This window comes from Vespa crabro, chromosome 12, assembly GCF_910589235.1.
Source record: "Vespa crabro chromosome 12, iyVesCrab1.2, whole genome shotgun sequence".
Lineage (NCBI taxonomy): Eukaryota > Metazoa > Arthropoda > Insecta > Hymenoptera > Vespidae > Vespa > Vespa crabro.
Window position 1 is genome coordinate 5,395,820 of NC_060966.1, and position 17,500 is coordinate 5,413,319.

The 17,500-nt window shown below is 31.4% G+C and overlaps 1 protein-coding gene across 8 annotated transcripts in view; it reads left to right on the top strand.

Annotated features, from left to right (window-relative positions):
• LOC124428477 (protein abrupt) overlaps positions 1-17,500 on the top strand; it is a 73,485-nt gene that overhangs the window by 5,105 nt on the left and 50,880 nt on the right. For all 8 annotated transcript variants that reach the window (XR_006943187.1, XM_046972544.1, XM_046972540.1 and 5 more), the window contains 2 exons: positions 16,520-17,139; positions 17,301-17,500. The exon at positions 17,301-17,500 is cut by the window's right edge and continues 889 nt beyond it. The gene's annotated coding sequence lies outside the window, so the exon portion shown is untranslated. The remainder of the gene's footprint in view (positions 1-16,519; positions 17,140-17,300) is intronic.

The following is a 17,500-nucleotide window of genomic DNA, read 5'->3' on the forward strand; positions in this document are numbered from 1 at the left end:
AACTTGTTCATGTTCTTCGCGCTTGCTTATCGTCACACTCACGTTTCGATTACAACTGTGGTCTCCTCGGTAATAATCGACATACGTAAAGACTTCTTATCTTGATATAATTGTAAGAATTATTATTTTCTCTCCTTTACCGTCTATGTCAATCGAGTTACGGTAGAAATTGAATAATATATTATTATATTTTCTCTTACGATTTAACGTATGAGTTATATGTAATATACATATATATATATATATATGATTAGAAATTTTTGATTAAAAAAATTTTTGCTGGTTACTTCTTTTTCTTTGTTTTCTTTTTTTTTTTTTATCTATTTTGTCTCTTTTTTACATAATAATTACATATACAATTCTCTCGAACTTCATCTTCTTTCTTTTTCTCTCTCATACTCTCTCTCTCTCTCTCTTTTTATTTCAATGTTTATTAATACTTCGAATATATTTTTCATTAGAAATATGTAGAAATTTTTTGTCACATCAATTCACATAATAAACGCACTTAGATCCGTCTTATTTTTATTTTATTTTTTTCGTTCGCTTAAACGATTAGAAATTTGTTTACAACTTCTTCTTTTTTTGTTTTTTTTTTTTTTGTTTTTGTTTTTTTTTTTTTACTTTTCACTTTTCTTTTTACATAATAAAATTACTTGACAGACGTGTTACAAAATTTCTATTCTTCTCCCTTTATCTCACTCTCTCTCTCTTTTTTTTTTTTTAAGTTTAATTAGTCTTGGCACGTTCATTGAGGACGATGACTTTGAAAGAGATAGACAGAGCCAGAGAAAAAGAGAGATAGAGTAAGAGAGAGAGAGAGAGAGAGAGAGAGAGAGAGAGAGAGAGAGAGAGAGGGAGAGAGAGAGAGAAAGAAAGAGACAGATAGATAGGTAGATACAAAGAATTAGAACGATCGTCTCATCGCCACAATGCTCTGCTTGTCCGTACGAAGATCAGCATGCAAGTTGTGATAAGTATTATAATACGTATAAGAGAAGAAATAAGAAAGAAAAAGACAGAGAGAAAGAGGATAAAACAAAGAGAGAGAGAGAGAGAGAGAGAGAGAGAGAGAGGGATAGAAGAGAGGGTGGGACGATCGACAAAAACGAAGCAAATTAACCGAATTATGGAAGCGTCACGTTTGCTAATGATTTATGCGCGACAATGCGCCGGTAATTGCCACTGTGTGTACGAACGAGAACGACGCGCGGCGTGTCCGCCGATTAATTAATGAATCGAGAAGCACGAGATTGTGGTTGGTGGCTGATGTACATACATGCATACATATATACATACATACATACATACATGCATGGATGCATACATGCGTAGATAAATATATACGTTTGTATGTATATGCGTTCTTTACTTGACTGTGCTCGTGACGATTGCTGTTGCTCTCTCAAACTAGAGAGAGAGAGAGAGAGAGAGAGATAAAGATATGGTCAATTGTTTCTCTCTCTCTCTCTCTCTCTCTCTCTCTCTCTCTCTCACGCGCGCTTTCATCGTTTTAATACTGATTTCGAAAGAATCGTCCGATTCATTCTCTCATCATAATCATTCTAACATTCTTCTCAAATGAAAAGATATATTTCGTTTCATTCATTCATTTGATATATCACAATTTTCTATATACGATTCCCTCATACGATAATTTTAATAATCTATAAAAGAATGGAGCTAAAAAGTAATATCGTAAAAGATTAATATAACATTTAAAAACTTTTGGAACGGCCTGTAGAATAAGAAGAAGAAGAAGAGGAAAAGAGAAAAAAGAAATCATTAATTTTTATCGTCCAATAATCATGACTCAAATAAATACCTACTCACCATTATATGATATCCCTTCTCGTTCTATGCTTAGATGTAAATTTTCTTCTTTTCTTTTTCTTTTTTTTTTTTTTTCTTTTTTCATTCGATCTAACCTCGAATATCGTATCACATAGAAATATTGTTCCTCTTTGTAGGATTATTTTTACGTGGAATGTAATTTTTTTTCTTTCTTTTTCTTTTCTTTTTTCTTTTTTTTTTTTTTTTTTTTTTTTTTTTTAATATTTTCTATAAATAATCGAATTGTGAATATTTTGTCTCTAAAACATTCGTATATTCTTTTCTCTCTCTCTCTCTCTCTCTCTCTCTCTCTGTCTCTCTCATTTTTATCATTTCCCTTATTATCATCAACTCGTGTTCGTCCACACGAAAATATCCGCATGAGATCGTTCCGGTCTGTTTTGGCAGAGCAAACGTCGTAACGTGACAAGCAAACAGGGCTCGTTTATTTCATGGCGGAATAATTATCACGATTCGAAAGTGAAATCACATTTGCGTTCATTCTCTCTCTTTCTTTTTGTCTCTCTTTCTCTCTCTTTCAAATTCAATGCAATGCAATTCAATGCAATCTAATGCAACGCGACAAAATGCAATGAAATTTTCTTCAACTTTAAATAGTAAACAAAACCGATTATTTGATAATTCATATTTTGATCGAAAAGTTTCGAAGAAAAAGAATGTACGATCTTTAAATTTGAAAATTGATTTAGTATTCTTTTTTTCATTCTTTCTCTCTTTATCTCACAAATTCAAAATACAATTTTTTTCAACCATTAAATAGTAAATTCATAAGACACGATCAAACTTTTCATAATGAACCGGAATACGAAATGATCGAAGAAGAATTCCATTGAATTAGAATTTTTAGATATACTTGATGATTTTTATGATGAAATAACTTATGTTTACTTCAGTCATATATATATATATATATAATATATTTATTCATATATTTATATGTATATATACACATATAAACAAGATGATTGTTATACAATAAAATAACTTATGATTACTTCGGGCATATGTATTTATACTCGTACATATTCGATATATATATGTACACATATATAGTGCTAGAATATTCGTAGGACCTGTAGAAAAACACGCGAGTACGCACATCTAGCGCCTACCTGCCGTGACGAGTACAAGGTTTCGAAGAGAGACCCTGGTGAGGCCCTGGTGAGGCCCTGGTAAGGCCCCTAAGGGAACGTAGCAGCTGGCTCGATAATTGCGCTAGCGATATTATTAATGGTCCCAGATTTACTTCACACAGGGTTCTTCCTTCAGGTATATATATACATATATATATATATATATAGACTTATGTATATCGTACGTATATGCGCGAGTACTTTACATACATACTTTCTTCCTTTGCATACATTGTGCGTACACCTTAAGCTTTACTACATCGAAAAAGAAAGAGAGAGAGAGAGAGAGAGAAAAATAAACCGGCGGATGTAACCGTATTCGCACAATAATAATGTCTCCGAACAAGACAGAGATGAAGAGTGAGTGAGTGAGCGAGCGAATGAATGTATGTGCGTGTGTATGTGTGTATGCATACGTGCAAGTGTGTGTAAATTCCCCTTCGTTGTTTGCTCTGCACTTCTGAGTTTTGTAGTCTGGCCGAAGAACGAGACTCCTTGTTGTTATTATGCACGAAGAAAAGTATTATTTTTATTAACGTTTAAAAATTTCATTTTTCGTTGTTTTATATTTTTTCTTTTTCTTTCTTTCTTACTTTCTTTCTTTCTCCTTGGAGGTGTTTCTTCTTTTTCCTTAATTTCGATTTCAACGAAAAAAAAAAAAAAAAAGAAGACGAAAGGAAGAAAGAAAAAGAAATATAAATAAATAAAAAAAGAAAGAAAAAAGCGAGGAAAAAATATTATTTCAATTATTCGATTGAAAATATTTATTCCAATCTTATTAACATATAATATAATAATGATGATTCAATGTTCCCTCATTAAATTGTATATATTTATCGATAAGGACTAGATTCCCAAGTTAATATTCCTTCTTGAAATAATTTTAATTCGACTTCTCATTTTCACGCATTTATTATGCATAAATTTTGCATATACGACTGATTACTTCTGTTACTGCTGATATTACCCGTTGCTGTTGTTCCTCTTGCTGTTAATGTTGCTGCTACTGTTGCTGCTGTTACTGCCGCTGTTATTACCTTCACCTGCGAATAAATTAACAGACACGAATTTCATGTGCAGAACTTTCGTGCTTCAGGTGCGATCGAACGATTAGATGTATCTTGTGTGTTTCTTAGAACATACATACATACCTACTTGTATATATATATATATATATGTTTATTTATTATCGTTATCGAATCATTATCATTTCCAAGAAGAGTCAATTACTTTCTTCCTTCCTTCTCTTTTTTTTTTTTTTTCCTTTTTTGACAAAGCTTTTGTATATCCCTTTATCTCTATTTTTCTCTCTCTCTCTCTCTCTCTTTCTGTCTCTCTATCTATCTCTGTTCGTCCTTCTTTTTATTTGATTCTATTTTATTCGTTTCAACTAATGGCCCTCCACGTGTCGTTCACATTTTACATTACTGTATGAAACAAAGGGAGAGAGCGAGAGAGAGAGTTAGGCAAAGATAGAGAGTGAGAGTGAGAGAGAGAGAGAGAGACTCTCTTTATCACTCAACTCAGAAGACTCTTCCTGTGTCTGCTTATTCTCAACACTTAGGGAAAGCATTCGGTACTAGTGCCACCGACAGTGCACTTCCATTACGGTTTTTGTATGAGAATTTCATCTATTTTCGAAAGTTCCCTTGGTAACTCGACTCTCTTATACTTCTCTCCTCTCCTACTCTCTCCCTCTCTCTCGTTTCTTTTTTTCTTTTTCTTTTTTTCAAGGACAACCAGGGATTTCTGTTTAAATCATCTATATATATATATATATATATATATATATATATATATATATACACATACACACAAATACGCAAACGCATACGGTCCTACCATTCCTAGAAAGAGAATATTGTAATTTGAGTTTCGTTATGGGGATTTTCGGTTTTGTGGCACATGTATATTCCAAGTTATAACATCTAACTCGTTAGAATTAGTAAAATATATATATATATATATATATATATATATATATATACAGTAGACTGCCGTACAAGGCGATTAATGCGTTTCGCATTGTATAAAATTGCATTATAGGAAATAGTGTTTCTCATGTTTCCGGAACGAAAGAAAAAAAAAAAAAAAAAAAGAAAACAATTGCAAAAGAGAAGAAAATCTACTGTATTATAGTATAAATAAAGAATCCTTGAGAATTTGTCGTGTAAACAACTTTCATTCATATTTTAAGTTGATATATTAAAAAAAAAGAAAAAAAGTATACGACTATTCATAGTATGTTGAAAACCACGTGGCTTTTAGCCTTTCAAAAATTCCAACGTTGGAAAAGTCATGAAACTTTTCCTTTATATATATATATATATATATATATATATATATATATATTTTTTTTTTTCTAGAAACTGTCTTGAAATATATGGTCATACCTACGTATACCTGCATTTAGGTATAGATAGGGAGAGAGAAACATTTTCACTTTCTTTCTTTCATTTCGTCCCTTCGAACAGAATAGTAACAACGTTTAACTACGTTTAATAAGACAAATGTCGTCTATTCTTCTCGTTCTAAGCGCCGTTATAAATTTTTTTTATTATACTTAGTTAATATTAATAACAAATTGCAATATCGTAAAATAATAAGTGACATCCTCGTTTGTCCATCGTTTATTCCTAACAATAGGCCAAAATATTATTCGGTAGAGTCATAAATATGTAAAAGATTTCTTAGTAAAAGAAAAAGAAAAAGAGAGAGAGAGAGAGAGAGAGAGAGAGAGAGAGAGAAGGAAGAGAGAAAGAAAGGAAAAGAAGAGTGAAAAAGAAAAGGAGACGGAGAAGAGGAAAAAGAAAGAGAAAAAGGGGAGGGGGTTGGAAAAAGAAGTATTTCTTCCTTCTTGGTTAGAAATTATTATGGTATACGAAAGTCCATGGTATATCCTATGAGAAAGAATAATAATCTCATAAGAAGTAGATATTTATGGGGGAGTAGTGGAGTTGGGGTGTTAGGGTACCAAGAAAGTAAGGAAGTGACAGGGGTACGGATAGTGGTAAGGGCATGGGAATGAGTAGGAGAAGGGACAAGGAAGGGAGGATTGTCGAATGGAGGAGAAGGTATACCTTAGGTACCTGCAAAGAAATCGATCGGGTTTGTTGCTTTGTGGTAAGAACGAACCATCGAGGGTTCTACTTTTATACCTGGCTTTCGGGCCATAGTCCTTTTCGATATTTCGTCGATACCTAAACCTTATACCTTAACGCCAATGCTACTTTTCTTACGTAATCATTTTGTTCGAAACGGAGTTTCTTTCTTTCTCTCTCTTTCTCTCTCTCTCTTTCTCTCTTCTAGAAAAATCGATAATTTTGTCTTTTTCTTCATTTTTCTTTTTTCTTCTTTTTGGTTTTATCGTCGCATCAAAGTACATTATAAGATAAGAAAAAATAAAAAAGAAAGAGAGAGAGAGAGAGAGAGAAAAAAAGGATTTTATTAAAGACTCTACTATGAGCTCTTTTTGTTCATTTATACGTGACAAAGAATCAAAAGCATTTTATATATATGTATATGTGTGTGTATGTGTGTGTATATATATATATATATGCATTTATATATTTATGTATGCATATGTAGGTAGCATGTAATATAATATTGCAAAAGAGAAATGAATAAGCTCGTCTCTGCTGTTACTTGTTAGATAAAAGAGAAGAACCCTTTTTACTTTGAAAATGTAAGAGAGGTGAGGACTGTGGAGCGGGGAACGTGGGACAAGGGGGTGGTGGGAAGAAACAAAGTATGCGAGTGTAGTACGCCGTAATGTTTTTCCTTCTTGATAATTTTTTAACTTATGCAATTGACAAAAGTAAATGCGTAGAAGAGAGAGAGAAACAAAAAGAAAGAAAAAAAAAAGAAAAGGATACGCGACAGCCGAGTAATTTCTTTCTTTCGTTCTTTTTTTTTTTGTTTTTCTTTTTTTTTTTTTTTTTTTTTTTCTTTTTTGAAGACGACAAATTTCAACTTCTGCGCGACAAGCAGAACTCATCCAACAAATTTATACTCCGAATGGCCTTTACGTTTGATCGTAATATTAAATACGATAAATTAGCTGGTGCGCTAGCTAAGTGATAAACAAAAGTATGGAGATAAAAATTTCTCGCCTCTGACGTATTAACGTACATACGTATTTACGTATACGTACTAACGTGAAGACATATTCAACGTTTCGATAAATAATATAATCTAAGTGTGTACATATATGCAATACAATACATACATGCATACGTTTTACGATCGATCTTAATAAATATTTCTCTTTTTTGTATTTCTAATCGAATGAAATTTTTAAACTGATAAAAATTGGCTATAATTTTGTGCAACGTATACAAGATAACAAATTGCAGAAAGAGAGAGCGAGCGAAATTATGATGAAACAATAAAGTCGGAACCAAAAAAAAAAAAAAGAAAGAGAGAGAGAGAGAAAAGAAATGTCTTCTGTTAAAATACCGCCAATAAAGTTTCACTTTCTTATCGCTTAAAACACGAAACGATAGTAATCTACGATATCAAAAGGAACGTTTATTTATAAATCGATTATATCCTCGATGTCATCGATATTTTCGAAAAATTATGAAGGAAGTGCAAATGCAACTGAACGATCGTTTTCAGGGTCGTGTTGTACTACGTACATAAGCACACACACACACACACACATATACATAATATACATATACATAAATATATGTGTATATATATCTAAGGCGCATTAGGGCAGAACGCTGAGGTCTGCGCTCCTGGAGAAAGGGGTCATACATTTTCAAAAGGTTACTTCTCACGGACTGTTATTATGAAGAAGAAAAAAAGAGGAAAAAGAAAAAAAAAAGGAAAATGTAATCTGCAAAATGAGAAATATTTGCTAAAACCAAAAAGGAAAAGAGAATTCATACGCGAATTTGATATCAATCGAAACAAATTTGTTCCTTTGAGAACTTTGAACGATGTCACCGTTGCTTTTAGGACAACTTCAATAATATAAATGCCGTCCTCGAACATTTTATTTTCTTTTCAAGTTTTTTCTTTCGAATAGAAAACGAACCTTCAACTCTCTCTCTCTCTCACAATCATTAGAGAGTGAGTGAGTTAGAGAAACAGAGAGAAACAGAGAGAGACAGAGAGAGAGAGAGAGGGGAAATCGAAATATTCCATGAATTCTAAATCCCTTATTCGTTTTCGAATATTCAAGTCGACGTTTTCATGACTATTCTCATTACCAAAGGTCTCCTAATTGGCAGTCTAGAAAGAAAAAAAGAGAGAACAGAAGGAAGAAAAAGATAGATAGACAAAGAGAGAAAAAAAGAGAGAAAGAGAGAGAGAGAGAGAAAGATAGGCAGATTCACGTTTGATGATCGTAGTATAGTCGATGCAGACGTATGTATGTACGTACGTGAATGGTTATTAAAGGGTCGTCAACCTGACGCGAGTGTTAACTCCTACCAAGTGATTAGGAAACGGCAAATACCGTGGCTGCCTGCCTGCCTGCTTGCCTGCTTGCCTGCGTGCGTGCGTTTGTGCGTTTGTGCGTTTGTGCGTGCGTACGTTTGTGCGTACGCGCGAACGCAAACGACCGATACTTACACGATGGGTCTAAGTTACATATATACATACATACATACATGCATACATACATATATGCATGCTAAGTTACAAGTTGGTTGCACCTGCGCAACCCCATATATTTTCTACACATGATCGTTTATATCTTTTCGTATATTGCTGTCGTTATTTTCTTGTTATTATTTTTATTAGTATTATTATTGTTGTCGTTGTTGTTGTTGTTAATTTCTTTTTTTTTTTTTTTTTTTTTTTTTACTACGATTACCTGAAATCTACAGGTATCAGTTACATTTTTTTTATTTGTCTCGTTTCGTCTCCGTTCAGCCACCCTCCTCACACCGACCTTCTTTCCTTCCTGTCGCACGCTCGCAAATAAAAAATATTTTCAAAATATTGCTCGATCGTACCAAATAATCTCACTCGTATATTAATAATTATTTTTCTCTTTTTTTTTTTTTTTTTTTTTTCCTATGATTTTTAATAATTTCTTCTTATGCTTCCTTTTATTTTCACAACGATCAAAATTGATCGTTGCAATTAAAGTAATTGCAATTAGAGTTTTATCGTGTCTCCGTTTTGTTTAATTAATTCATATATTTAACCGATTAAAATCGTAACTAATTTTAATGTTATATATGCATATATATATATATATATATATATATTCAAAAATACTGTTCTTATCGATTGTACTTGCATAGTACGTACGTACATGCACACTTGTCCACTTCTTCCATTTCTTTTTTTCTTTGGTTTTTTTCATTTTTTTTCTATACACACACAAAGAGAAAAAAGGTGTTCTCTCTTTATATTAACGAAAACTCTTCATTTGACGACTACTTACGATAATAATCATGAAGAACTGATTTAAGATAAAAAAAATTTTAAACTAACATTGCAAAATAGATTTAATTAAACACGATGTAACTAATTCATCTTATCACTTATCTTATCATATATATATATATATATATATATATATATATATATTGATATATATATATATATCAATCTGTCAATGAATCAGACACTTCTCTACTACAAATATATAAATAATTTTTCTGATAAATGCGCGCAAAAAAAAAACGAAAATAAGAAAAAAAAACGAAATTATATTATAAATGACAAATTATTTTGATTGAAGACAAAAAAATGGTACGAGTATGCATTGTATATTTGCTATCGTTTTACTAATGATACGCTTATGTACAGTTACATGCATATATATATATATATATATATATATATATATATATATATATTATAAGTGTTCATCTCTCTTTCTCTATCTCTGAAAAACTAATAAATCTGACTTATATTCTTTTCCACATCCATGGAATATTATGGATTTTATTATTAAATAATAAATTCAAAGGAAAACAATTTTGTTATCTCTGTAGTACATACGTACGTATATATATATATATATATTACATACATAAAAATTTGTTCGATCATATTTAAAGAAAAACAATTTACTGTAAAAAGTTATTGGTTATCACCAGTTAGATTACGAGTGAATAAAATGCGTAATGCTTTTCCATTGCAAATATACAAATTATTATTTGTTTATGTTTACGATCGTATTCTAATTAAACAAAGAAAAAAACAAAAAGCGAAATAAACAAGAGAGCTATCATAACAAGTCACGCAACAAAGTTGAAATCATATGTAAAGCGCGAATAAAATCTGAATGATTTCTTTATCATTTGAACGTACAAATAATTATCGGATTTTGATAATTAACGATTAATTCGAGTAACAAAATTCTCTCGTCTCTTCATTTTACACACGTTGACGTTATAGGAACGTTTCTGATCGTATTTGAAAACAAAAAAAAAAACAATGAAAAAAAAAAAAAGGAAAGAAAGAAAGATTATCGCGGAAAGTTACGCATCAACACATCGGTGTTGCAATAGAATGGCGACGTGCAAATAAAATCTGCATCATTTCTCTATCACGAGAACGTATGAATAATTATAGATTTTCATAATTAATTAATTCGAATAACAACAGAAAATTGTATTGTCACTTAGTCTAATATATAGGTATGTAGGTGTTATGTCAAAGGGGATAGAAAAGAAAAGAAATCTTTTTGATCGTATTTGAGAAGAAAAGAAAACGAAAAACGAAAAATGAAAATAAAAGAATGAAAGAAAAAAAAAAAAAAAGAAAGAAAAAAACCGTCGTAAAAAGTCTCTCGCTAATCGGTGTAATTATAATACATGCGACGAGCGAATAAAGTGCAAGGGCGGCGAAGTATTGCGTTGCACGAAAAGCGACGTATGCACAAATCCATTCTTGAAATGTATGTTGAAAAGGCCGAGGTTTTCTCTATGAAGTATAAAAAGAAAGAAAGAGAGAGAGAGAGAGAGAGAGAGAGAGAGAGAGAGAGTGAGAAACTTAGAGAGCGAAAAAGAGAGAATGTGAGAGAGCGAGAGAGAGAGAGAGAGGGGGTAAAAAGGTGGTGAGAAGAAAAGAAGGAGAAGGAAGATTGAGGAAGAAAAGGTGGATGAGGAGGAGGAGGAGGAGGAGGAGGAGGAAGAAGAGAATGAAAAGTATGAGGAGGACGAAGATGAAAAGGAGAAAGAGAGGGGGGAAAGGGTGCAGAGGTGGAAGGAAGGGCGTGCACTTGCGCATGAGATATCGACTATTGAAAAGTACCAAGTCGAGTTTCTATCGTAGTAGTAACGCGATAGGCGTTGTTGATTCGCGATTATTAACGCGTTGCGCTGCACCGCAATGAGGTTTACGATTCCTCGTTGAATATAAAACGATCTTAGATTCGAGGAAGTCATGTTGTCGTCCTTGATACGATGCTTATATCTCGTCGCGTCGAACGAACCAAGCGTATCTATCTATATCCATATATATATATATATATATATATATATATATATATCTATTTATCTATTTATCTATCTATCTGCGTTGCTTCGAGATACTTACCATGCATAAATCTTCTTTCGATAACGTTGTACTTCGATAAATGTTACAGCTGCAGCTGTTAGCTGTTGCCGCTACTTTTACTGCTTACCACTGTTATTGCTACTCCTTTTTTTTTCTTTTTTTTTCTTTTTTGTTTTTTTTTTATTACTTTTACTTTTGTTCTCTATTCTTTCTCTTCTTTTCGTTTTATCGACGCATCTACTTTTTATCCTTTTGCCTAATCTCTCGTAAGAAAGGAATGGTCTCGTGCCCATCATCCTCATCATCCTCATCATCCTCATCATCATCATTATCATTGTCATCATCATCGGAGGATGATAGATAATATGGAATAGAACGTCTATATAATATATCGTGTTTACAATGTTTTGTATTTTAATTCATTTACTTCTTTATTTTCTGATTCTTCTTTTTCTTCTTCTTCTTCTTCTTCTTCTTCTTCTTCTTCTTCTTCTTCTCCTTTCTCAATTACGTTATGGATAATAATTGTGAATATGTATTCACTTACAATACAACTTACGTATGTGACGATAGCACAGATAGATAATAAGATAATAGACGCATAAGATTCTATTAGCAATTTTGTATTATTTAAATTATTTTTTATCTTTTTTGTGTCTCTTTTTTTTTTTTGTCTTTCTCTCACATATATACACGAATTTTCATATATTATTTCATATACAAACGAAAAGAACGATTTCTATGCGCACATCGGATAATTATCGTAGACACAGGTATAACAGATAGATCTTGTTTCGATATATTTTTTTGTTCTCTCTCTCTCTCTCTCTCTCTCTCTCCTTCTTTTTTCTTTTTTTACGATTTTTTTATCTTCTTCTTCTTCTCTTGCCTCTCTCCTTTTAATTCCTTTATCATTTAATCTATGTTCTAATCTCTTATAAAAGGAATGGTCTCGTTATATCTGTCATTGTTAGATAATTTATTTCGATCGATAATCGATTTTTTTTAATAAATATTTTGCTCGAGTCTATGAAATGGGTACGTAAGACTCAAGTGGAAAAATTATCGCGAAGCAATTATCTATTATGATTCATGATCGTATCCATACTTGATCTTGTACATACACACATACATACATACGTACATACATACATACATACATACATACATACATATATATATATATATATATATATATATATATATATATATATATATATATATATATTGTAATGAGAAATAATAATTTCTGCACATCTTTCTCGATGAAGCATACATGTATCACGAACTTCAATATATATATATATATATATATATATATATATATATATATATATATATATATATTTGTACGAAATCAAGGCCGACGATTGGTGTAATTTGCGATAATTAATCATCGAACTAATTTACATACAGACGTCGACGAAATATATATATATACATATATATACATATATATATATATATATATATATATGCATATAAAAATACAAATGAATATCTTTTTTCGATAGGACGCACTCAACCGTAAAACTTTATCTTTATAAGTATAAACGAATTAAACGAGAGAGAAAGAAAAAGAAAAAGGGAGAGAGAGAGAGAGAGGGAGAGAGAAAATAGGAAAAAAGAAATAATTTGAAAAATTCTCGATATTAAAAGTTTTCGTTGATATTAAAAGGTGAACGACCTCCTCTCCTTTTCTCTCTCCTTTTCTATCTCTCTCTCTCTCTCTCTCTCTCTCTCTCTCTCTCTCTCTCTCTCCTTTTCTCTCTTTCCGTGTCGAACGACGAGTGTGTTATATCGATCTGATCGATCTATCGATCGTTTCGTGTTCCATATGGAAAAACAAAAAAAAGAAAAAGAAACACAAAATAACGAAAGAGTAAAAAAGAAAAAAAGGACATAAAGAATATCTTTATTCGAATCGAAATGAAATTTATATAAAAAGTAGATACACAGATGTAATTTCAATCGTTCAAAATGCGGAGAGATGCAAACAAGAAGAGAAAGAGTGAGAGTGCATGAGAGAGAGAGAGAGAGAGAGAGAGAGAGAGAGAGAGAGAGAGAGAGAGAGAGAGAGAGATAGATAGATAGATAGATAGATAGATAGATAGAGAGAAAGAAAGAGAGAGAAAGAGTTATCGATCGCTTGAAATATATTCAGGGACGCGTGGTTCATTCATTCGATACAATGGAATGTCGGCTACGCACGCTGAACTAGCAAAGCGTTTTCCCTCTTTCTCTCTCTCTCTCTCTCTCTCTCTTTCTCTCTTTCTCTCTGTCGCTCTATCTCTTTCTCTCTATCTCTCTCTTTCTGTTTTAGCTCTTGCTTTTATGCGACCTTGCAACGTGGGCACGATTTTATTGCGAGCAAACGTCCGATCGAAAAATACGGAAGAGCTCGCGTACTCCGACGGTATTATCGTATCACCGATGTAATATCTCCCCTCTTGTTTTTCTTCAAAAGATCGATTTCACTTTCGTTTGCTACCCACTGGCCGATATATATATGTATATATTTTCCAATGAAAATAACTTCAAACTGAATGAAATTCAATTCGACGCCCATGTATATACATATATATATATATATATATATATATATATATATATATATATATATATATATATATATATAAATATTGTACAGATAAACAACGCAAAATATTGGAAAGTTAATTCACATTGTGACCGATGGTATTTAATATAATAATAATAATAATAATAATAATAATAATAATAATAATAATAATAATAATAATACTTAAATAAATGGATATCGCGATGATATAAAAGAGGGAAAAATAAAAGAGAAATTTATCTGTTCTTTCTTTTTCTTTTTTTTTTTTTTGTTTTTGTTTTGTAACAAGAAGGATAATGAAGATTAAAACAAAGAAAAAAAGAAAAAGATACAAAGAAAAAAAGAAAAATGTCAAGGAAAAAATTCTTCCCACGCGAATTGCAATTTTCTAATTACGCACGTATTATATTTATAATATATTATACGTATTATTGATAACTTCAACGTTATATCACGATACACGTAGGCGTAAAAGATACATATATATATATATATATATATATATATATATATATATATATGTATGTACATTCTGATTCTCCAAGTATCATAGCAAACGCACGTTCTTCGCATTACGCGACAATTGTTAGCCATCTCTTATCATGTACCCAGTAATTCATCCGACGTAATTCATTCGACGCATTCGCACTTGCATTTCCCACTACGCATTTTCTTTCCGTAATTTTTTTTCTTTTATTCCTCTTTTATTTTGCTTTTTCTTTATCGTTTGTAGTTTTTCTTTTTTTTTTTTTGCTTCTTTTCTTCCTCCCCCCGCCCCGCCCCCTTCGCCGACGCGAACATAATATTTGCATTGAGAAATAATGATTGTCCATTGTTATTAATACTCCCGAAGTTGTCGTATTTTTTCGTACGGATTATAATTCGCGAATATAATCATTCGCAGTTTTTTAATATATCGTATGTCTAAGCAAACGATATAGGATATTCTTTCTTTTTTTCTTTTTTTTTTTTTCTTTTCTTTTAATTAAATTATTATACTGTATATAAAGGAAAGGAAGGAGAGAGAGAGAGAGAGAGAGAAAGAGAACTTTTAATGCTTATGAAGTCCGATGCGCCCGAGTATAATATTTTAATAAATGTTAAAAACTCTACAATATTATATTAAACTCATACATTTTTAAAACTTTATATGCAGTATAATATTTTAATAAAAAAAAAGTGTATATCTATTTATATATATTTATATATATTATAGTATTTCACATGTAAAATTGAATCTTGTCTCAAGAAAATGAGAGAGGAAAAAGGAAAAAAGGAGGGAAGAAAAAAAGAGAGAGAAGCGAGAGAGAGAGAGAGAGAGAGAGAGAGAGAGAGAAAACAGGAAAATGTGTATCTTGACAGTTTAAATGTAGTTCTTGCACAATCAGTAAATTATTCCTAATGGAAAATCGTGAACTCGATCGTATGTAGTTAAATGCGATGTACGAGCTATCGGACTACTGTAACATATGTAAAACGTACGCGATTTGTATGTACATATATACATACGTAGGTATGGTACATCCATGTGATATCAGGCCAGAGTAAAAGGGAATCGTTTGGAATTCATGCGTTGAATCGACAAGCTTTCCTGCACATCTCTGATATATTTAGCATTACGAATAAACCTATATGTCTATGTATATATGTATGTATGTATGTATACATGTATATTACAAAAGTGAAGTAACGTATACGCAATTTTTTCAGACTTCGATCATTAAAAAACTTCCTACAATTTTTCTTCGGTAATATTTTTTGTTTCCATTTTTTTTTTCTTTTTACTTTCAAAATTCTTAAAACTTCCTTCATCTTCTTCTTTTTTTTTTTTTTTTTTTTTTTTTTTACTTAATACTCCCGTAATTTTGTGCGTCAGGAAAGCAAAAATAAATCGAAAGCAAAAATAAATCATAGAGAGAACGAGAGAGAGAGAGAGAGAGAGAGAGAGAGAGAGAGAGAGAGAGAGAGGGAGAGAGAGAAAGTTACAAAAAAAAGGAAAATAAAAGTCAAAGAATCGTAAAAGTAAAACGGAATATATTCTGATATAATCTACTTAATATTAATATACATATATATATATATATATATATATATATTTATATACAGAGTGTTTTGAATTAATCGATGTACATATATTATAAAAATATTGAGAACGTAGATTTATTATATAAAATGAATATTCTATATATTTATTATATAAGTAAATAAATAAATAAATATATATATATATATTATATATATATATAGCTAAAAATTATTAGATGATTTTAAAAATCAATAATTCTTTTCGATAATTAGAGACTAATGTTTGACTTGTAAAATTACACTAAACCTAGGGAATTTTTTGTGTAAAATATTAAAAGGAATAATTGTAAAATCACTTAGGAATTTTTATGGTCATGCGTATATATATGTGTGTCCAAAAAATTGTATCGTTCGTTTAATCTCTTATATCATTGATACTTTTTAATTACAGAAGAGGGAACTGTGGTAAAGGTGGCTGAGAAGGAACGAAAAGAAGGAGAAGACGAAGAAGAGGAAGAGGAAGAGGAAGAGGAAGAGGAAGAAGAAGAAGAGGAAGAAGAAGAAGAAGAAGAAAGAGGAGGCGGAGGAGGAGGGGGAGGAGGAGGAGGAGAAGAAAAAAAAGAAGAATTAAAATCATAAGGGAAAGCTCTCAAGGGGGGGCATGATAAGCAAGGACGTGATTTCGAGAAGAGAATCAGGTGTCGCTCTGACAAACAATTTTTCTGAACTCGATAGAATAATAGTGCGAGACAGAAACAAGATTCGACGGATTAATCGACCTGTTTCACGAAAATTATTGATGACGGAATGACGGGACCTTCATTATCATTTAGAGAATACATCAGCAGTATGGCCAAAAAGATATACGAGCGAGCTAAAAAGTGATTTTTAGCGTAGGCTCGATCGCGGTTCGATCGTGGATCGATCGAACGATCGAATTTTTATAAAATCGAGGAAAGGAAAGAGTAAGAGAGAAGGAAATAAAAGGGGGAAAAAAAAAAAGTAATACAATCTAAGAAGATAATACTTTTTTCCTCAAGAAGAAATTTTCTTTCAAAATATAAAGACGAGGTAAACGAAATTCATTAATATTTCATATGATTTTTCAATTACAGAAACTATATTTCATATAAATATATACATATATATGCACGCACACACATACATATATATATATATATATATGTATATATATACACACGAGTAATAATAATAAACTAAAATGATTTCAGAAAAATACATACGGTGAACCGACGAAGGCGACAACTAAGACGCAACACGTCGGATGATCGTTAACAATGGAATCATTCTTACTGTGACACTAGGCTGGTTGGCCTAATCGCCGATGATAATTCCTCTTACTTTTATTAACGCCATAACCACCATCACCACAACGTCATCATTACCTTCACCATTACCACCATCATTAAGT